Raw genomic sequence first — 24,747 nt, 5'->3', positions numbered from 1 at the left:
CCAACCTTCATTGAAAGTTGCATGTACAGGGTGAAGACTCAAAATTAAGAAAATTTTTAAAGCTATTTTCTCTTCTACATATTGTTATTTTGTAGCATAATTATGGCAACTTTTGAAGGAAAAGTTGGTAATTCAATAATTTATTAAACTTTTTATTCAATATGTCCCCATAAATTCGGTATGATGTCTTGAATAAGGGGACGAACTGAAGCACAGCTGGTCTTGATAAAGTTCGAAGACAAGTTGTTTTATTCCTCTGTGATCCAAACAGCGAATTCTAACGTTCACATTGTGTGAAGACAAAGGCAAGAAGTCTGCCTGACAAAATGCAGCTTACATTCCTGCAGAAATGTTGCACCTTATAGGACTTTTATGCCAGTGCGTTGTCTTGGGTAAGCACATAGTTGTTCCTGGGGGACGTGCTCTTCAACAATGGCAAGACATGGTACCTGAGGACTTTGTAGTAAACATCTGTATTGGCTTTGTCGTCGGCCTTGAAGGAGTAGGGATGCATTTTGACGCCGTTTGTACGCCACAACACCAATAATCCTTACCTGAGCTAGATTTTTGTTCTTTAAGGTTCCCTCGATCAAAGCTCTTGATTCAGACAAGAAGCAATCATTTCTTTGGTTCAAAATACCGTTCACTTTGGAAATGTTATTGACGGAGATCGACTTGTGCACAGAGGAGATTGCACACCTTCTACAGTTTTGCTTGTTGGTTGGACATTTTTGATAGGAAAAAACAAAACAAACATCAAATTGTAGCTTTTTATCAGTTTTTTTAATGGCACCAAATACAAAATTGTCATACTTTTAGAACTGAGTCTAGATGAATTCGAAGATGATTTTAATTTTGTGTTCTCAACCTGTATACAGATAAAATTTTACCTAAGATATACCTTCTTTGCTTAATGCGCAGTGCACATCCGATAAATTAAGACCTTGATTTGTTTATAAACCTATTTTCAAATCCACACCCTGTAATGTTAATTGTTTGTCAGTCTCAATTCTGGCTATATTGATGACAAATCTTAGAATTGATTGTATAGAAACTATTCCAAGTATTGAATATATTCCTGATTTTATGTATAGAATTTATTCGATTATTTTTTTGTGGCATTTTTTATTTTTTTTCTTATATTCTTCAATAAATACAGAATGAAAATTTTTACTACTGATAAATATAGTAACATATTTTAAATTATTATTTTCTGTCGACAATATTACATAAACAACAAATTTTTGTGGAAGGGCCCACCAACTAAAAGTTCTGGTTTTGGGTAAGAAAACAACTTGTTCGTTAACAAAGAGTTAAACCAACAAATTACCTTGTCCATTTAAAGTCATTATTGTCTTGGACTATTCTTGGATTTAGATGACCAAAACTTAGCACTAATATTTACAATTTATGTAATATCTCTTTCTAATATTTATACATTACTAACAACCACTCACCATCTCCGTAAGATGTTTCAAAATATTTGAATCTACATAATTCATCATATTTGAAAAATACTAATATATTAAGAAATATATATACATAATATTCAATGAATATTTTTTTTAAATTCATATTTTAGATGCATACAAAACTAATATTATCTTTCTCATCGCATCAAGAAAAGAAAATATACTACGCAACTATACATATGTAAGTATAAAACCAAGTTTAATCTAGTTTGCATATACAAATCCAAAACAAAAAAAAAATATTTTCAAAATATTGTCAACAGCAAAAGTTAAAATTTGATTTAAAAATGAACTCTCTTTTATATTATCTTATTACGCTCATTTATACAAAGTTATTATTGTTCCATCCTCTGTGGGGAAAATGGTGTAAGGGACGAATTGATCCCTTCGGAATTAGGATTTCATTGGTAATGGTGTCTTTACTTAGAAAGTGTTAGCAAACTCGAACTTTAGATCATTTTATGGAATATTTAAATCTGTGGATAACACACTGACACTAAGGTAATTTTATCCATTGCAAAACCTTATACTCGTGTTTTATTAAGTGTTTAGAGCTATTTTCTTTGATAATATTTTACGGCTTATTTTAATTACAAATGTTTTATGCCCTAAATTTGGAGCTTTAGTTTTCATCTTTGAAAACAAGTCTATCAATTTCATTTGTTATATAAATGTGTTTGAATGTATTTTTAGTTGTGTTTTAATGTGTTTTTTTTTAATTAAATGAGTGCCACGAATAAAAATGGAGAAAAAAAACAACAACTTTCTTTCGAGATTAACAGAAATATAAAAATATGTAATCGGGGTTGTTAGTATTTTCAATCTGATGTTTTGTACCGATTGATGGTCAAGACAGGCAGATTTTGACAAAATATGATTAGATAAAATTTGATTAGGCAACCAAGCGATAGCTGAAACAAAAATAAACAAATTTTTATATAATTTTGCGTAAGTATAAAAATGTTGGAGCAGCAACAACAAAGGCAACGCGTGTCCAATTTCCCATGCGCTGGTACCATTGCTGACTCGGCTACAAAGACCGTTGGCATCTCCATCTAGACTGCCTTCAACTTCAATATATCAATTAATAGCCCATATAGCCAAGAAAAGGCAAACGTTTGCACCAACAACATGGCTGACTCCTGGCCTATCTCCATATGGTCGTCATCCAGCCCTGTTGTCAAACCCATGGAACTCTTCAATTTTAGCGTAATAAAGAATAATTTCTACTTCACAGCTTGTCCAAATTTGGATTCGTTCTAGCCACCATCATGACATCGAGGTACGGCATGGACATGACCTTCATCGTCAAAAGTTACTAATCTATTAGCGGGTGTGCTAAGGCTATTATTGCTTGTAAAGAAATACACATTGTGTAAAAATAGAGTAAATAGAGCAATTACACATATCACAAATTGATTTGGAGTTATCTTTTCTTGATTTCATAAAAGCACGTTTATTGTAATTTATTCATGACACTGCGAGTTTTGGGTCTGCACTCTGTACATGAATTGGGCAAATTTCCAAAACTACATTTGGAAAAAAACTTCATCATATGGCACTAAAAAGAAAAAAATGACTTAAAAGCAGTATTGATCCCTACCAAAGGAGTAGACGCATAAAATACATTTTGTTTTGGACAGATTACAGATTATTTAAGTAGGATAACTAAAGAGCAATATATGATCCATGAAAGTATAATGGTTAATTTATTTACCATTCTCACTATATAAATACGATTGCATAATGAGGCAATACCATTATTTTAATACATACTAGGCTATAGGGCAGGGATGTCCAACCCATGGCCGCAGGCAACATTTTATCCCTTGATATTTTATGATCTTAAAGATAAAAAAATTCATGAATGATATTAAATATCATAATAAACAACTACACAGTCAAATGTACAATCAGTGACTTAAATACATCAATTGATTGAAGTTATCCTCCTAAAATATATGATCCATTTTTATTTTATTTTCAACTTTTAAAGTGGCACTATTATTGTAAATTATAAAATAACGACAATCTTTTTGGAAATAGCTGATAGTAATTCATAAATTTTATTTCACTCAGACAGAAGCTAAAAAAAAGTTTATATATATATCATGTTCCTGACACAGGCAACGAGTAAGTACTTAAACATTACAAGACGACTTCATTTTTGCATCTCCAATATTTTAGTCCTGATTACAACTATCAATCATTTTGTCAATTTATATGAATTTAAACAGAATTTGATATTTGAATTTACTATTGAGTAACGATAATGTTTCTTTATCTTTGATCAAAATATGAGCGTAGCAGAAAAACATTTGCTTGCTTGTCAGTGAAAACAGTCAATGTTTTTAAAGTAATTTAGCAGGAACATGCATTGTTGGACGTCTATTATGTATAGTTGAAAATACTCATAAATTTTTAGTACAAAAAAATTATACAAAAAATGAAAAAAACTTATTCAGATTTCAAAACTTTCAAATCCGGAGATATTTTCCCATATAAAAAAACCATATATTTTAAAACTAGTCTTTATATATATATTAAAACGGAATAGTATAATGTATTGTTCTTGCTCTTCTCAAACTAATCGAATGCATCAATCAACATATGTCTTTGGATTTGAAAATATTGATGAGATCATCAAGTTTATTGAATTTAACTAAAAGAGCTTCAGAAACATATTTCATTATATATATTGAACATGTATGATTCATTTGACAAAAGAATAAAAATATTCTTAAATAACATTTTATTTGTTATTGAATAAGTGAAAATTACTATGAAATGTCCACTTTTGATTTATTTCATCTTTCTTTCAGACATTGAAAGTTGAACATAAATTTGATGAAACCAAACAATCATTACGAATTGTGCCTAAAGTTGTTAATTTATAACATTGGTTACCTTGAGCAATTCACTTCTTATAAAAAATGTAGTTCCTTTTAAAAGAAAAGTATACGCTAAATAAGTAAAAATTAATTGTATTATATATGAAAGGTTATCGGACCGCCTAACTTTGTACATTGGCACGTGATAAATGAATTTTTACAGAGTAATATATATAATAATACTTGTTATGATAGTTTGATACTATTCCATAATATCAAATCATTTTTTTTACAAAATTTACTTTCCCCCCCCCCTATTTTATGAACAGTTTTCGTCATGCTCCGTTGTCCAACTATTTTAAATTTGACTCTCATATTCTGCATTATTCTATATATATATTATAGTTGTAATACATTTTGAACTGTACTATGATATTTATTTGATTCAATTTTGAGTTCAATACAGTCTATTTGATTGTTTAAAGCTCCAAAATAGTTTGATGTGCTACAATTTGTATTTATTTTTAAAATAAAAATTCAGGCTTATATTATTGTGTAACACTTTAACAATTTACTAAGCAATTATTTAGATAAAATAAAAACCTATATTTTTTTTATAACTTTTTGTTCCATAAATATTAAGGTAAATGTTTTTTTCCCCATATATATAGAATATAGTTATAAAACTTTTCATATCAAAAAGTTTGAAAGCTTAAAATTGTCAGAATTATGGGGTTTTTCTATAAATATGACAATATATTCTCGATGATACGAATATGCCTGTAAATATTTATAAATTAATAAAAAAATATGCATGAAAAAAATAATCGTCTAAGTGTTTGTAGAGTCAACTAAATCAAAGAATGAATGTTAATATAAGAATGAAAAATAATAATTGTTAACTTTCTTTTACATAGAGAAATTTCACGAATAATTTTAAATCTCATAATTTATAACTACGCAGTTAAATGTACTATTAGTCACTTAAATATATTAAATAGATTGAAATTATCATCAGAATAATGATCTATTTTAATATATACTCTTACTGAAAATAGTAAAGTTTAACTAGAACACAAAAATACAGGTAGAGACAACATAGCTTCTTTTTTGATAATACATTGCAGTCAGACTGTACAAGTAGAATTGTAATAGTCGTTTTTTCATTCTACAGGGGAACTTCTTAAGCTTTTTTGAAATTACAGTCAGTTGCAATCATGTTTCGAAATAGTAAAGAACGTGCGTATCGAAATTAAATATAGTCAAAAAATGGATTTAGCAATTGGGGTTTTTGAGGGGTGTTGTAGAAAATTCAGTACTTATTTTAATTTCATTTATATAAAAAAAATTCAAACTTATTATTATAATTTAAAATTTATAAAATTTTCTGAACGCAAATAACCACCAAAACTAATTATATTCAAGAGCTAAAATTTAAAAAAAAAACCAATTAAAAAAATCTAGCAGAATCGTCAATTATTAATTAATTTATTAACTAATCATCCACAGCTATATCATTAGACATGCTTTTTCTAAAAAAAAGTATTTTCTTCTACTAGATCATCCTCCCTATGAACTTAAAATAAAAAGTTATCCCTTTGTTATGGGACTGGGGTATTATACATCGATATTTATAAGAATACTTAATTAATCCTTTGAATCTTCATTTTATCACGAATACATTTCAGCCATCTTTTCCAATATTAAATTAGATTATTTGCAATTTTTTATTTGTCAAGATAATGCCTTATGTAGGATTTATTCCGATATTAAGCCATTTTTATTCGAATTGAATTAATTTTTTAGCTTAAAATTCGTTCTTTTGTTTTTCTTTTTGATTTATTGGATTTTTTTTTCTTTAATGTGAGGACTGAGGCCTAGAGCAGTAGCTACAAAATTATAATATATGAACTAATATTTAATAGAATAAATACAACCTCATCATAAACTGATGAGGACTAATTTGATCCCCAATAACCCGCATAAAGTATGAATAATTTGTAGAAATTTATATTAAAATTAAAATTCATCTTTATTACTATTAGAATAACAAATTATAACTTGTTGAAACCCTAAAACTTTTGTTATTTAGATAATTTCTGCATGAAATTATTTTTTTTTCGATATTTATATTTATACGAGACTTTTTAGAATTTTCATGAATATTTATGAGTGTAAAATGAATGGAATATTTAAACAATGGTACAAAATTTCAATGATGTAATTATTAAAAACGTTAATTTTTTTTTTCATGCAACTAAGATTTTTTTATTTTTGTAGTTTATCTTTTACCACGTCACTTATTGCATTATAAAATGGATATTTATTAATGGAGCGTAAAATATACAGAAAAAAGAAAAACAATCAGTGGGAATGAAAATACAAAACGTTCAGTATATGGGCAATGGGAAACGTCCCCTATTTGATAGGATTCTCAAATTTATGTACAACAAAACTTGAACTGAAAATTGCACTTTTCAGTTAATAAATAATAATTAGTTATTTGCTTAATATATTTTTGTGAAGGAAATAATCGAATATTCTTTTGGCGTTAGTAAAATATTGCCGAAGTATGCAATTTTTATAATTACCTATTATGCACGTTAATCTAAAAAGGCATTTCAGAAATAATAAATATAATTATTTGATATAAACAAAGATTAATTCAATAATTATAATTATTTCATTACCCCCAAATACTTAAAAATCCTTTTATTTCATTTTAAGCTTTAATTCAACATAACTTTTAATTGGGTTTTTTATGTTTGTGCATGTATTTATTACAACCCCCTCCCCTCTCTTCCAAAAAAATAAAAAAATATAGTGATTGGAATAGTCATCACTTACAGCACATTCAATAAAATGTGTACTATGAATAACAAATTTTTATGCATTGCTTCATTGTCAGCATTCAATTGTAAGGAGTGTTATAAAAATAAATTTTGTAAATCATAAAAATATTTTTTCTTTCATAATGATCATTCACATTTAAAACTTTATTTTAAACATTGTTAAAAAAACAAAACAACATAGTCAATTGTCCTTACACGAAATATAACTGTATTCGAAATTTTAATACCCAGGGATTTTTTTGTTTCTCTGAATAAAACTTTTTTTAGGGGTTTGTTTGTTGTTTTAATGGCTTAATAAGGGTGTTGTGTATCAATTTTTTTTTTAATGCTATCGTTTATGGACACATTTATTTCCCAATTTTGGGAAAAGCAGAGTGTCCTTCTAGCATGCCGTACCAAACGAGACAATGTTGAGATAAAAAACTTTTAAAACAAAGACATGTCATTTGTAGAGAGAGTCTGAAAGGTGATTATGACTCTGCTATATGCCACACAGTAAAGAATATGTTGACCTGGTTGTCATAATTTTTTTGTCAATTTGTTTGTACCAGTGTTTCTCTCCCAGATCATTGGAGCTTAACCCCATTGATTTTTTTTTGTGTTTGGTGCAGTTGAGCAACATACCAACTGACCCTCTTGCAACACAAAGTCCGAGCTGATATAGGAGATCCCCAATGAATATTCAAACCTCCTAAAAGATACTTTCATCAAGATCCGCTCTCGTTTCCGAGGTTTTGTTGAGGATGTTTTTAACGCCAAAGGCGATTATAGATAAATATAACAGTAATATTTTTTATTGATCTGCTTTTGGCATTGGTTTTTATTAAATTAAGAGGATTAATTTAGAAATGATTTTTTTAATCGTGCATGCTGTATAAAAAAACATCGTAAAATATATAAGATTTTTGAGAATGATTTAAAAATAAGAGTCATTTTTCAACTTACATTTATGCTACTTGTAAGTATTTAAATATATTGAGGTAATAAAAAGACCTAAATCCTTGAAACATCAGACTTGGGATTAAAATGAAAAAAAACTACAATTATATTTATTAGAATAAAGTTTCTAATGAGAACAAAGATTTTCTTTTCTATCTCATTAGGAGAGTAGTTCGCAAAAACCAGTGTAATATTTTGGGTGTTTATAACGTACAAAGTATGGGCATATATTGATTGGTCTAGATTTAACTCAAAATTATTTAAAGTTAAACACAAAATTGGTTGAGACACCAAACTTTTTGTTTAGCTAATAGAAGAAAAGTTATATCTTAATAATCTTGCCTTGTTTTTTAGCTCTTAATTTACAAGGGAATCGTATAAACCTTTATATTTGGCCAGAAAATGTGGCCTCATAACTCGATAAATCTGACCCCTTGGACTATTATATGTGAGCGTCTATGAGATAGAGTTCAATTTACGTGAATTTAACTCTGTTGTCTTTTTGCAGGCTTTCATTCTTGGGGCAAGGGGACCAGGAGATTCAAATTAAAGCCTGTGCCTGGTTCAGGGCCATATTGGAGGCTATGCTTGAAGCTGAACGAGGTTGGTTTGATTTATCAACTTTAATACCGACCTTGTCACTTAAGGGCAAAAGATTTGTGAATTTCTTAATTAGTTTATGGAAATAAATTAATAAATATCTTTTTATTAAATTTCCAGATTTAAAATCCTTACCCTGTATAATCATATGATCATAAAAGTTACAACTTCAAAAAAATGTAATAAAGTTTTTTAGACGATATTCAGCGTCTCTAATTATAATTAAGGACGTCAAACAAGGAACAAAACTAAAAAAAGATTAAGGTTGCCTCTTCCTTTTTCCTTTTTTCCCCTCTTACAATAGAAGCTGAAAATAAAAATATATGTAAAGACACTACACTTCTTTTTTTATTTGGCAAGAAATTTAAGGAATGATTTGATAGTCATAATTTTATTGTTCATTGGACTTTCAAATTGAAAAATGGTAAATTGATGGTTCAATGACTATGGTTTGTGGTATTCAATGTACTTTCCCTCAGCCGCAATGATATCCTAGGCGTGCTCCAAAATTAAGAGCAAGCTGAGTTAATCTATTCTTTGGATGGGACCTCCCTGACGGATGACTTGAGGAACCGATCGTATTGCAGTCATTTTAGTCCTTTTAAATATTTTTTGGTGTTTCCTCGTTTCAAGAATATATATATATATATTTATATTATAACTATCATTTATTTTGGCCCATCTTTAACTTAATACAAAACATTTATAATAAATTAACAATTACAAAGTAAGTATAAAACAATTCTAACTAAATTAAAATTGGAAATTTAATAAATCATTCCCTGAAATACTTCAAAGACTCCTATGTGAGATAATAATTAAAAAAAACAAGCAAGAAATTACAAGTAACTAACGACACTTCTGTGTAAAATAAATAATATAAAATTAATCAGATGATATAATAAGCGATGTGCAACAAAGAAGAGTCATCATGTCAATATGAATTTCCATTGTGCTTACAAACAGTGGTGTGGGAGAGTTACTTCTCTGTTTGTGTTCATAAATTAATAGAAGGTAGTCTGTTATGATGCACTCGAACTTTACATTTTCTAGCAATGCCGAATTAATCATTATGAGACAGACAGTCTCCGAAATAACCACTCCAAAAGTGCTTAACACTAAACTTGATGAAGCCTTACGGAAGGGGATTTTGAGGGTAAAAAAAAATAGAGTGTTCAAATTAAAAATTCCTCAGACGATCAGGGTGTAGACAGTGGGCCTCTTATTATATATATTATTAGATACCACCCATCAAACTCATTTTACTTTTTTGGGCATCATGGAGGATACTAAAACTTTTAAGAAACAGCTTGAAGAAACAAGCAAGTTCCTAGCATAAATACAACTTTACTCTTACTATCACAGATATATATTCCAGTGGCTTGTTTAATATTTCTTTATTTCTATGTTGAAAGGAATTGTTATGGAAATTAAACTACGTCTTATTGTTTTGATTTTTATTAAGTTCATAATTTATGCATTATCTGTTAAACTGAATTATCACTATGTACATATGTTTGTAAGCCTTAATCTGCTGAAGAAATTTTAAACTATAATGCTATATAATGTCATAAGAAATTATTATATAATCTTTATATATTACCGGGTGATCTATTGAATGATTTTGAACGTAATCGATGAAGTTTAAAATTCATAGTGTTCATATTTTAATGCTATCTAAATCAAGGTATTTTATTTAAAAAAATATTCGACACAAGCTTTTGTGTTGAATGACCACATATAAATTAAATTACATCCTTTGTATAAATGATATACTTCAATAATTAGACGCTTACAAAAATAAATTTGTTTCATCCAATTTCTTCTTGCGATATTTACAGGTCGAAACTAGGAATGAAAGACCCCCCTATACCAATATAATACATAACAGTAATTCTTATGTTTTATTTAGGCCTCAATAAATCTATGTTATGTAAAAGGAACTTTGAATATAGAAATTCGATAAATACAATATGGAGCAATATAACTGATTCGATACTTGCAGACATTACCTACATTTATGTTGCTACCTTTGTATATTGCATTATTACACTAAATTTGTGGTCTTGCTCTGTTATTTTTTATAGTTGTTATTTATTATCATTAACTTTCAAAAAAGGCTATAAACCGGGGAGGTCATTTATAATCACTCTCATAAATAAAAGCTCAACATTGAAATGTTAAAGTAGTTGACATTTTTAACAATAAATATATGAACATAGGTACACAGGGTGTATGTAACTTTTTCAAAAAGGCGAAACTGGACCTCGAGGAGTTGAAGAAAACAGATTATGCCTATCCCCTCAAGTCAGTCCATGTTGGCCCATGCAAGAGATTCTCAGTGTTTCAAAACAGACTGTGTAGAGAACTATAAAAAAGTGGGTGGAAAGACAGTGAGAGTGGATGGGCCACTTTTGACACCAGCTCTGAAAAAAATTCATCTCCTCCGTTGCAAGTCTCTTTTGAGTTCTTTTGAAATCTCGTTTTACCCCCCTACAACCCTGATTCTACCCCCTCTCCTTCAACTTTCAGGTGCATTTCGAAGGGAAGGCCTGCTGTATCCATCGTCCAAACACAGAGACCCTCAAGGCCAATGTCACCCAGCACAGGGAACCTATAACAGGGCTCTACATCTTCAGCGTATGATATACCTTTTGCCAACACCCAGAAGCCATCATTGTTGCTAAGGGCAGCTCCATTAATGATTAAGAAAGCTCAGACAAAAATTTATTTATCGTATTATTTTGTTGAAATTCCATTGTTAATGAATAAGTTAAATGTTATTAAAGTTTAAAATTGAAACTGTTCAAAGTTTTAGGACCACTCTGTAGGTATACACACTGTTTATGATTAATTACACGATAAAGGTGTCATCTTGCTATTACTTTATAGTCGGAAAAAAAGTCATTAGCTCACTGTTATATACATAATTTATTTTTATATTACATATATGTGTGTTATATGCTTTGTTCTATATTTATTGAGAGTCGAATGATTGAATTATGACGTGCATTGCATTTTCAAACAAAAAAGCATTGCATAACTGCACTATGTAGAAAGTAGTATAAAATATGTCATAGAAAAGGGGAGCGGGTTATTTTACTTTTTAAACCTGTTATTATTTAATTCTTGATAAATACTTATATGAATATAAAAATAGTACTAATGGAACTTTCAACAGTACATGTTTTCCTGATATTAAGAAAAAATCCTAATTCAGTAATACCATACATTTCCTTTCCGCCCTCTCTTCTTTATGTCTTTACAAAAATGAAGTATATTTTTTTTCAAATGCTGCCATCATTATTATTTAATTCTTAAGAAAGGGACATAAAAATAAAGTATTACAAGTCTTTGCTCATAAAAAGTGGACTGTAATAATAAGGTTTTGTTCTGTAGTTATAATTGTAAGTCCTACTGCGACTCGGAGTAGAATTAAGGATCAAAAATTGAGTAACTCCATGTATGTACCTTTTACATACGAAGTGGGGTTTGTGTCTAGTTCCTTCCTCTCACGGCTCCTTGTAGCTGATCAAATAAAACATCATGACAGCTATAGTTATAAGCGAAAGTATTTGTTTGTCTGGGAGTAGAATTAATGAGTGACTCTAGCCTTTATGGTTTTCCATTCTACTGCGGGGACTTTATTTGTATTTCTTTCTTTCACGTCTTCTTGTAACTAATCAATTAGAATGTCATAAAAACTTAACTGCTCTCCTACTAAACATTCTTTAAATTATCAAAATTCACAAATTCATTTTTTGTAATGTTCCTTTAATTTGTTAGATGGAGTTACACTGATTAAGTGTAAGTAAACATTTTCGTATTAAAATTACTCCATCTAACCTAGGAATCTCGTTGTGAAATCCATAAACATACATTAAGTATTATATGTTACTTTCTCTTGGAATCGCCTGGGATCGAACGTATATTAAGTTCAAGAGAATAATATCTCCTGAGCCATGGCGTTTCCATCCGCGTTCTTTTATTCTTATAGAAGAGCAGGGCATATTTTATTTTTGTCATATTTGTTTCTTGTATTGTAAAGTATTTTAATTTACAAATATATTTAAAAGGACTCTTTCAGCCCTTAATAATTGCTTTACAATCGGTTCTGTCTCATGTTCAATCTCATCTCTGTTATTTATCTATAAAAGTCACAAATTTTAGAAAGTTCTCTAATAGGCATCATTTTCATTTATGAAATATTTAAGTAACTCAGTTGACCAATTAAATAAAACTTCAACTATTCTTCATTTAAAACAATTGTTTGGCATTATTTGTCATTTACAATTAATTGTTTGATTTTTTATAAAAATTGTGGAAGATTGATGAGTAGCTGGCTAATATTTATGAAGCATGATTGATGATGATATTTATAAAAAGTTTTTTGCTACAGCTGTAGTGATTAAGAGAAGACAAGACGTCCAAATTTTAGACGTCTTGTCGTTTTTATTTTTATAGAAATGAGTAAAAATTGATTGATAATAACGTCACTGTATGTTATGACGTCATTTAGCCACAATTGTTCAACAAAACGGTTTTTGCATTCACATTGTTAAGATTTATCATAAGAAATGACGTCATATTTTTTAAAGTAATGCATTCCTAATATTTACTAATGAATAGGGAAAAACTTAGAAATGGTTCTAGAACTTTATGTCCAAAGAAACCAACAAATAAAAGATCGTTTTAAGATTAATAAAAAAACAATGGTCTTTTATCCTGAAAACCATTACTACTTTTTAAATACACACGTGTACTGTGTTTCTTTAAAAAATTTTATTAGTCCTCTAAGCGGCTAGATCTTGCAATTTCGACATACCCATGGAACTGGATAAACTCATACAGAAGTCAATCTCCAGTTTAAACGCTATTAAGCAGGATGGCTCTGGCTTAGCTCGTATAAAGCTTACCAACTGACCAGGGAATTCTCTAATCCAGAGAGCTTTGAGGCGACTGTTCTTTCTTACTATTGAATTAAATAAAGAAAAATAATTGGCTTATTGTCAAGTCAACAGAGAGTTGATTGACACTACGTCATATATCTTACTGAATGATATGTTTGAAGAAAGAAAAAAAAGGAGGAAGAAGCCTACTAGAGAGGGGAAAAAATACGCCTTCAAAAAAGATGTATACTTATTTTGTTTATGCTGACAATTCACATGTGTAATATTGTTTTTTAATCATTTTTAAAATACCATTTTAATATATCTACCTTATTGTAACTATGTAATCATATTTTCATTTGACTTTTCAATAAGATAATATTTACAATCTTGGACTGAATAATCAAACATCATTTTAAAAATAAATATATATAAGGAGTTAAATAAAAGTTTTTAAATATTACAAACATTGGAAAAATTGGTTTAAAATTTAAAAAAAATGTATTATGAGGGTGAAAAAAGTACAACATTAAACTGATTAAAAAAATACAATGGAATACAAATTTTTTTTGTCAACAATTCAAATATTAATTAGAATATGCAATTTGTATTTTTATAAAAAAATATTTTTTTATTATTTGAAATAACAATATTATCTATTTCTATAGGTTTTTTTACATTTTTTAGTATAGTTCAGGGATCCTCACTTGCAGTAGGTTATTGAATCTATTCGCTTGTTTGATTCATTAGTTTTTTCTCTAGACCTCATCTAAATATTACCAAATAGACAAATTTAAATATATCCCTTGTGTAGATTTTAAAGTTTGTACTATCAGAAACAAAGTAATGTATATTTTTAATTTATATATATCTTTTTGACTGTACCATCCCATTTTTTCTTTGGGTTATCAAATAAGCTTTGCTAATTTTTTTTTAGAATATTTCAACATTTTTGGCAAAATAATGTTACAACGAACATTTCAAATTACAATTTTTGGGAAACATTAAGAATATTCCATCACATCCATTGTCGTAGTCCATAAAGCTGTTATCTCATAACGACAAACGCTTTGACAAATTTGAATGTTGTTGTAGGAAATTATATCAAGACATGATACAAAATGAAGTATAAAAAACATATTTGAAGCTTCATTACCATTCAAATATGAAGATGAAATCAAACAATGACTTCTATTACAACACAATTTAGCTATTAGATTGTAAGTTGTCAGTTTTTAGCAGAAAAAACCATGCTGATTTAATCTAGTATTAAAACGATATTTACAGTTTTTCCCTGACCCCAATTAATTAAAATTTAACTTTTCTAATGTATAATAAAATAAATTGTTATCATTATTCATTGTAAAGAACTAAGGACTAAAATTCAAACAGAAAAAGAACAGCAAAGAAAAAAATTATACTAATAATCTCAAATTTTAGTTTTTAAATACATATTGAAATAGTTTCAAAATTGAATAATTAAATATTCATATCAACTCTTAGGAGTACCACAATGCAAATTTTAATTTAATTCATATCATAGAAAGATAAAAAAACTGTATTAAAAAATAATATTGTAAAATTATTCTATTATCTTTGTATGATACTAAGAGATTTAAAAAAAATTAAAATAATTTTTTTTTTATCTTTTCCTTAGTAAATTTCCTGCTATATAATAGCCACTCACTCATTAAAGAAAAAGGACAAAGTATAAAAAAAATTATTAATATAAATCTCTAGAAAATCTAATTATTAAATATATGTGTCTTTTTTTTATAATATCGAATCCACTGTTGCAGTGAATTTTATGAAGTAATTACGGTTGTTCCTATCAAGGTTGTGGAGTTGGGTTAAAATGGATTTGAAAACATTGAATTATACAAAGTTGAAACTTCAAGTGTAGAATTTTACAAAATTTCAGTCAGAGTTGCATAATTCGAAAGAGTTTGAGTTGGAATGACTAAATACATATTAAAAAAAGAAGAACAGTTTTTAAAAGCTATTGTTGTATATTGTTACGTCACATTCACTCCCAGAGAAAGAACAATAAGAGTGTAATAATAAATCAAGGAACAATTTTTTTTAATTATTGAGCGTATTCTTGTATTAAGATCACTATTGCTTGTTATGGCAAACCCGGGTTGGACAATAAATTCAAATTGTCGGTATTGAAGTGGAGTACTTTTTTTTAAGTCGGAGTTAAATAGTTTCAAAGAGTTTAATTCGTATTCAATAATTTCAAATAATCGGAGTCAAAGTTGTAGCCAGAGTTTAATAATTCAAGTAAGTAGAGTCAAAGTCAAAAAAAAAAACAAAAAAAAAAAAATGTACACCCCTCGATGCTACCGTATTTTCTTTATAAATGGATACTGATATCATTTTTCTATAAAAAGATTAGGTTCAAATTGATCAAGTGAAGCTAGTGAGATCTAGATATTTCTTCTCTGGTACGTCAATTGGTGGAAACACAACTAAAAACTAATATACAATTTAATGAAGGTCAATATTTCATTTTTTCTTATTACAAAATTATGTAATCTTATATTAAAATGTATTACATTTTCAAAATTTTTATCCGAAAAATGAAAGCAAGAAAAAAACCCAAAATGGTCCACAAAAACATTCTGCATCAACTGTCAGAATCTTTTTAGTTTTAAAGTAGGGCCTAAAACTCAGCGAAATAATGTCATCATAATAGGACAATTTTTTTCAACTGAATAACAAAAAATGAATAATTAAAGAACATTTATTTGCATCACACTCAACCAGAATGTATAGCCATATTTTTTCCACATCCTTTTATATTCCAAAGTTATTTCTATTTTTGGAAAAAATTGATTAAATTCAATAAATTTGCTTATCCAGGTGTTACTTTGGATATATAAAAGTACCCTATGTATTTTGTCGTCAACCGTCAATGCCTTTGTCTTACTTGATACGTCATTGTCCATTGAAATCTGAACACTTTATCAATCAATAATTAATAAAGGTTGAAAGATTAAAATTATTATATCATTTTATTTTTTTAATTACTTTATTAGTTTATTCTCTGTACATTAATATGTTCCAAAAATGTATAAGAACTTTAATACAATATAATATAAGTTAAACAATTTTATAACAATTAAAATAATTTGTAATGCAAGGCTCAAACACTAAGTAAACGACATTTAGGCAATTCCTAAAACACATGTCTTGAAGTCTCTAGATTGTACTTACAGAATGTACAGTCTCTCTCTGTATTTATTTATAAAAAGGGTTGAAGTAACTATCCTATAGCGGAACACCTTTTCCTTTAAGTCTATGAAAGGGTTGCAAAATATTATTTTGTTTATATCTTCCGACAGTTTACAATCTTATTGAAAATGTTATTTCTTTTAATATCCAAGAAGGTCGTTAGTATGAAATCTCTGGACTCGCTCCACAATTGTTTAATTGCTGGAAGTCCTAATGTTTGAATAATTCATCGGTAGTGTGTAACCTATGCTTGAAGTTCAATGTTTCGTCTACGCCCAGCTTAGAAATAACGGAGTCCACAATTGATTTACATGAATTGTTCATTTGTTTCCAGTAAGTACAAATCATAATTTAAGACTTATACAGCTTAACAGGACCCATAAAATATCTTTTGTTGAATGGAAACCCCATGTTCCTTTTAAAATTGTCTTTAAAACCTTTTGCCTAGAAATCCAAACCGCTTCTGTGTCTAATCGACCATGTGAAGTTTAACTATTTCCATACTGTTTCTATGTTTTTAAGACCTATTTCCGGATATAAAATTGGAATATACTGGTGACACTTTGAAAAATAAGTTCCCTCTGAACCCAATATAAATTTTCCAGTTGATGTGAATGTTGTCTTTGATTTTCTCTGAATAAGGTGTAAATCTAAGTAAGTGGACTACTCGGGGTATTGCAACTCCATTCCATATTCTTCTAATGTATGAATATGGTACCTACTGTACTACGACCTAGTGCTTGAGATTGATTCTTGGATTCTCTTTGCGTTAGTGTTGATGCCGATCGCTCTATCCTCTTTTGTTATTGAAACACCAATGGGTAATTTCAATAACGGAAAACATCTCTTTTAAGGTTCTTCTTGTAAATATAAAATTTCTGTCTTGCTGGTGTTAACCACTAAACCTGAGACAATAATTACAGGGTTCCAAACACTCCACTCATATTTGAAGTTATCTCCTTCAAAGAACCCGTGCAGTAAACAGTTAAGTGATTCACTTAAATAAGATCTATTGTTGGCATTTGATTTTTAGGGATGGAACGTAGGCTTTTATGTAAATAGACCAATCAATGCTATAAGGAAAAGGTTTGCAAACAAAGGATATTGTTGTTTGGATCCCCAAGTTATCTTGATGTTATCATTCCCACACAAAGAACTAAGTTTAAAAGAAATTAATCTAAATATAGCTGGTACTACATATATGAATCATTTTCAGGGAAACTCCTTATCTTTTTAGCTGCTAGAGTATATATGTTTATAGGAAATGGAGTGGAATCCTTCTAAAAGTCTACACGCACCGCTTAGAGTTCCTTCCCATTCGTCTCATCTTTATCAATAGCATCTTTGATCGATCTTGGTATGTGTTCTGCTCGTTTTCCTTTCATAAAGCCCTTTTGTGGTTCCAGTATAACGGATGGAATTTCCATGGACTATATTCTATTGTTGATAACACTGTCCATTAGCAAAAATGGTATAAAAATAGTATATGCTCAAATTAATAAAGTTAGATCCCTTGGTTTTAAATATGGCCTAATTTTTTATATTATAGCGTCTTACTTTCAGAAAAAAACCATAAATAGTTTTTGCTGTTTTTAAGGCTCAAAGCTGTTTTAAACCCTCAGTGTTGAAGATAGAGATAAATAATATTAATATATTTTTAAAACCTATGATAAAAAAATCATCATACAAATAAACCAAGTTTTCTCCGTTTAAACTAAAAAATATGTGCTTTCTTTTAGGCTCATAGCTTCAATACAAATAAACTTAAAAAGTATATTTTTGAATAGCTGAAAAGACGAACTTTAATTAAAAAAAAGAGTATTCCCAAAAAAAATGCTCTATATTGTTTTAATTTGAGATAAGGCCACAACAATAATAATATAAAATATAGCTCATTTTTGAATTGATCACTTATTAAAAGTCCATATATATTGTTATTCTGCCATCGCCTGGAAATCATTATTGCCGCAAAGGGTGATTGCACTAATGATTCAGAGAGCTGATATACACATATGCTTATAGTATTATTTTTTTTTGATATTTATTAATTATATTTTGTTTAAGTTTAAAATTCAAACTATTAAGATTTAAAAAGGACACTCGGTATAGTATTTTTGTTAATTAAATGAAATAGTAAGTTATGCAATACTTATGTTCTGTTTCCATAAGGACATGCATACACGTTTTTTTGTTGATCCATCGTCGTATATGTAAATATATAATTCCAATATTATAATTTCAAATTACCACATGGTGAAAATCCAGTCGTAATTATATCTCCAAAAAAAAAATCCTCAGAGTTATGTTCCTTCTTTAATGTACACACAGGTTTTTAAATATAATTGAATCTATTTAGGAAAGGTTTTTCAATACTTAAAAATTAAATAATAATGATAACTACTATCGAAATAAAATTCGTTGTTTAACCTACTAATTACAAATTAAGGGTCCAGCTAAAAAATACACCAGATTTACACGTAAGAATATATAAGTAATATTATAACACAGTATCGAAGAAAAACTATGTTGGAGTTAAATATTATGAAATATACATATGTATATATGAAGTTCAACTTAAAAATTGTGTAGAAATAATGATAGAATGCCAGTTTTAAATTACTGAAGAGATAATTATGGTTTGATGTGAATGACTAATCTAGCTAACTACCAGATTATTTTGGGCCTTTCTTCTTTCTCATTTTGGAAGAAAGGTTGCGTGATATAATCAAAGTTACATTGTTAGAAATATTATTAATACTTCATCCCATAGTAGCAATTTATTTATTAGTTTTATTTGTCATCACGATAGAAGTAGGGACATACATAATTTAATATTTGCAATTTTGTACCATGACAATGGATTATTGTTTCCGTGTATTTAAATACATATAATGTAAAATGATACTTTTGTAACCTTTTTTGTCTTTTTTTACATTTTTTTTTGTACAGAGGGAGTATTTTTAATTTATCTTGAACATTGTTTATCCAGTGTACAAATAACCTTTAAGAATGCCGATAAAGTCCTTATTTTAATCAAGTAAGGCAAATTTGTTTTTTTTTTTACTTTTGTATATATTTAGTGCATATTACATAAATGTAATATGCATTTGTGTTTGTTTACAATAGTTTCATGTGTCCCCGGGAAAATGTCCTTGACCGGTATTCAGGGAATATTTTTGCAAGTTCGAGGATCTGGTTAGTAAGTAATAAAGAGTGGGGATGGAAATGTAATAGCAATTAAAAACTATTTTATCTTTCGTTATTTTTAACTAAAAATTATGATTTGGCATCAAACGATATTTAAAACAGAAGTAAATTTTTTTTTATTCCATGCTTCAAAGTATAAAAACTTTTGAGCAACAAAAAAATGACCAACGAGTGTGCAATTTCCTATAAATAAATATCAGTGGCAAAAAAGTCACCAAGACCGTTGGCATCTCAGTCCAAATTCCCTAAAACACCAATTTGTCCATTACAATCCCATATACCAAAGGAGAAACAAAACTTCTTCAGCAACAATATGGCTGACATATCGCCTGTCATCATTTGGCCCTCCTCCAGCCCTGACCTCCACCCTGCACACCATGTAGTCCAATATATAATAAATAATAATGTCTTCCGCACCTCTGATCCAAATTTAGATTCGATCCAACTGCTGTTATGATCTCGTGGTATCCCGTGGACACGGCAATGTGTATGTGGTCACATCCGCCCTAGTGTTCCTTACCGAGTAGGTTACAGAGACCGTTAGCATCTCCATACAGTCTGTTTAAAGCATCGACTAAGTCAATTCATGAAAACCCTCACCAAAGGAGATAAGAAGAACCAAAACTTCTGCAGCAAAAATATGGAGGACTTCCTAATGGTATATGTGGCCCTCATCCAGCCTTAACATCAACCCCCGTCCTTTACAATTTGGTGTGTCTTAGACAAGAATTTCATTCGCACATATCATCAAAATTTGGATTCCATCAGAGCAGTTATCATGACAGTGTGGTACACAGCTTTAACAGTCAAGTGCCGCCAATAGATTTGCCAGCCTGACGAATCTTATATTGTAAATAAAAGTTGGCATATTGTACAAAAAATATAACTTTATTTAGTAATTAAACATATCAAAAATTAGTTTTGAGGGACCTCTTTTGATTATATAAAAATCACGGTTTTCGTAATTTAGTCATGGTTTTCCAATCTGACATACTCTTAGTAATTTTTTTTTATATTGTAATATATAATACACATATACTTTAAATTATCATCATTATCACTAATAGTTTGTGGGTATTGTTTATTTTTTGGAATAAACAGCTCCTGTTTCTTGGAATTATTTAACACCATCATAGTTGCAACAACAAAAAAAAGTTAAAGTTAAAACAAGTACTTTTAATGGAACTGTTGGTTTTATAGTAGTGAAAATCCCGGGAAAGCAGAATCGTGTGAGAGAAAATCTTTATGTGTAACGTACATAATTTTATATTTTCCTGCAAATTAGACGCTCTATACAATCTATGTGTTCAATATACATATAGTACGCACATAAAATAAATTTTTTGCCGTATATAGTTTTTCAAGAAATCAGAAGGCCAGAAGAGTTTAAAAAAAAAAAGATTTAAAAAAATTAGCAGAATCATTTTATAAGTATTAATATTGTTGTATTGTATTTTTATTTTTTATGGCAATTTTTTCATCATATTATATACAGAAATGAACATTTGTTCATTTAATTATAAAATACAGCGAAATTAGAGCAGTTCATGTAAAACCTTATAAATGTTATCTAGATATATATCAATGTACATTTGCTTGCTTTTGAAAATTATGCAGATAACTTACGTTGTGATTTTAGAAATTCATTTTCATTAGGTTATTTCTGTTTTTTATTATGTTTTATCTGTTGATAATAATTTATTCTCAATATAAAAATGACCCTTATTTTTTCATCATCTATTTTCTCCTAAATTACTATAAATAAAAATCTTGGAAGGAAAGTTTGTAGAATAAAAAAATAAAGTCAAGTTGGACTACATAAAAAGTAATGATAATAATATAACACATATACTAAAAAGTTTTATGCTTCAAACATAGATGATACTATTATTTTAAATTCACTTTATTTTCATGAAGTACCAAATTTCAAAAGACAGTCGACAAATTTTCCATAGAAATCTTCTTTTTTTTTTTTGCTAAATGTGACGCACAACAATGGATCAAAAACCATTTCATGTTTTAATTTTACACTTCTTCTTCTTTATGGAAAAATGCCATTTAAGTTAACCAAGCCTTGAAAGTGTAATGGGAACTCTGTTCTATAAAGATAGTTGGTAGAAAAGGAAATATAATTTAATAAAGTTTGTCCATTGTTGCAACAGTCTCCAGGGACGACTTTAACTCCTACAAAAATTTGAATTTTTGTTGCAAATTAAAAGAAATTAGATTAAATAGTACTTCTTGAAGAATGAATAACATGTTCTATAAAGGTGTTGAATTATATATTTTTAATGGATGATAGGGAATTAAAATGTTATTACATTAATTATAGATTACTAATCAGTTTATTTATTTTATTTAATCTGTGCAAATAGTCAAGAAAATATTAACCTTCAACTTATAGTTAGTATTTATGATACATAAAAGCTACTATTGTTAGTAAAAGTAATATGCTACAAAAGTAAGGTAAGAATATTTAACTTTTAAAAGTAATATAAAAATACAATAAAGCATAAATAAAAAAATCACAAAATTTAAATAATACAGTGCTTGAGATGAAATATGAACCTAAGCTTCATCGTAGTTCCCATAGAGTAACCTTATTGCAAAGAATGATTATCGTTCTGCGCTTAGAAAAGAGCATAAAGAATCATGCAGGAGTTGCTGCAGCAAAGTGGAAGGTCCAAAAGATATCGCTCAACTTATAAGATTTCAAAAAACGACATACAACTGAATTAGTCTTCTTAAAATTTGTGAGGGCTACGCTCTAATCATTAAAAATACTCATTTCTCATAACTTAGAATCCGTAAGACTTCTGGAACATCCCTGCAAGTAAATATTTTTCCCATAGACTTCTTGGATAGCAAAAAGGTCAGGGAATATTTCCATTCCCTTTTTCTCATTCAAAAGACTGTGACCTGTTGAACTGAAGCCAGTTGGAGTGCAAAAACTTGGGGACAACGTTGTCACCTATATCGCAAAACATTATAAAGTACTCCTCATCACTGGTTATATACCAAGATGGAGAGAAATTAAAGTAATTCTTCTGCCAAGACCAGGTAAAAAAGGTAACTGCCTGGCCAAATCTTTCAGACTAATAACTCCTTCCAACTGTATGCTTAAAGGGATTGACCGGATTTTACACTGGGAACTTGAAGAAGTCATTCAAACACTCTTATCATAACACGCCTATACAAAGGTGCTTATCAACTGAGAAGGCCCTTTCACAAGAGACCAATACTATAGAAGAATCAATCTAAAGGACATTCTGACATTACAGGAAATAAATTTGCAGACCATCTTGCAATGAAGGGTACTAAGAGACAAACCAGTTTGCTAATGGGACGCCTCTAAGCTACATCAAGGCATGAATGGGGAGAATGAAGACATTCGTATATGAATGCTTAAGAAATAAGGAATTGTTGCAATTATTCCTGATCCTCCATACCTTAATAAAATAATTTACAATCAACTACATAGTTTTACGAAATTAATACGTCAATTATTTTTTACTTGTTCCAGAAATGATGGAGCTTTTCAAACGCAAAAATATCTTATACTCCAGCTAAGAAAACAACCATTTTGAAGTTGCAATTAAATTAATATTTCATCATAAATATCATGTTACAATTTTTCTCGTAAAAAAATGTAATTGAAATATGATACACTTTTGGTCTTAAAGTATGTAGCAACATGTTTTTGTACAAGGTTAGATAAAAAAGAGACTATTAGATTCAAGTCCTAAAAATAAAATAGTGAATAATTTTTTTTCCGAGTAATTCAGTAATATTGTGAAGAAATTTACATGTCAAGTCTCATGCTACAAATAATATTTTTCCTTTAATTTTATGAAAACCCATAATTTTATAGACATTTTGTGTTCATTAAAATAAATACAATTAAAGTACGATAAAAATACCTTTTGAGGGTTTTTATTCAACTTACAAAAAGGTCTTGCTAAAATAATTTACAGATACAATATATTTTTTTACACTTTATTATTGCTCTTTTGGACTTTAATATATAAAAGCATTATGAGTGACAATTGAAGGTACTCCCTTGGGGAATTGAACAAACAGATAAATTAGATATATTTGCCGTAAATAATAGTAAGCAAATGTATAATGTGCTATTATTCATCATGAAGTTTGAACAAAATTCGGGCAATTTTCCTCCATGGCAATCTTCTACAAGAAATTTTTCCCTGGCCAGTTTTCCTAGTACCGAATTATGAAATAAAGTAGAAAATTTACTTATTTTTTATTTATTTTGACCAATTATATTTATTGACAACAACATTCAATCAAATTTTTTTTTTTTCTTCAATTAACTTTTCTAAAAACAAGATTTAATAAATTTAGGAAGTTTTAAATATGAAATGTCACTAATTCAAAATACATGATATTTAAAAAAAACGGGGAATCCTTGTATCTAATAAATTGCCTTTTTTATATCTAAATCCTGATATAAATAAGATACCTTAATTTTGTTTTTAAGTAAAAAATTGAGAAAAAACTATCAAATTATTAGAACCAAACTCACGAGGGAAAAGTTGAATTTGATATTCATATTACATACATTTATTAAATACATCTAGGTATAGCTCGAGTAACAAAAAGATAAAATTAAACAAAAAATTAAAAAAAGTAGGCCTGGCAAATGATCTAATATGTAAGTTACTATGTGGGAGTTTGACAGCAGCACGATGCCTCACTAATT

At 28.7% G+C, this 24,747-nt stretch overlaps 1 protein-coding gene and 1 long non-coding RNA gene across 2 annotated transcripts in view; one reads left to right on the top strand and one right to left on the bottom strand.

Moving 5' to 3' along the window:
* Positions 1-24,747, bottom strand: part of LOC121116824 (zwei Ig domain protein zig-8) — a 385,771-nt gene that overhangs the window by 131,091 nt on the left and 229,933 nt on the right. The window lies entirely within an intron of this gene.
* On the top strand, positions 22,495-23,807 carry LOC139905133 (uncharacterized). Its single transcript, XR_011779630.1, has 3 exons — positions 22,495-22,780; positions 22,830-23,096; positions 23,154-23,807. It is a non-coding gene; the product is annotated as an uncharacterized lncRNA (long non-coding RNA).

This window comes from Lepeophtheirus salmonis, chromosome 4 (genome assembly GCF_016086655.4).
Source record: "Lepeophtheirus salmonis chromosome 4, UVic_Lsal_1.4, whole genome shotgun sequence".
In the NCBI taxonomy this organism is placed as follows: Eukaryota; Metazoa; Arthropoda; class Copepoda; order Siphonostomatoida; family Caligidae; genus Lepeophtheirus; species Lepeophtheirus salmonis.
Note: the sequence above shows the minus strand (reverse complement) of the source record. Positions and strands in the feature narration are given on the sequence as shown.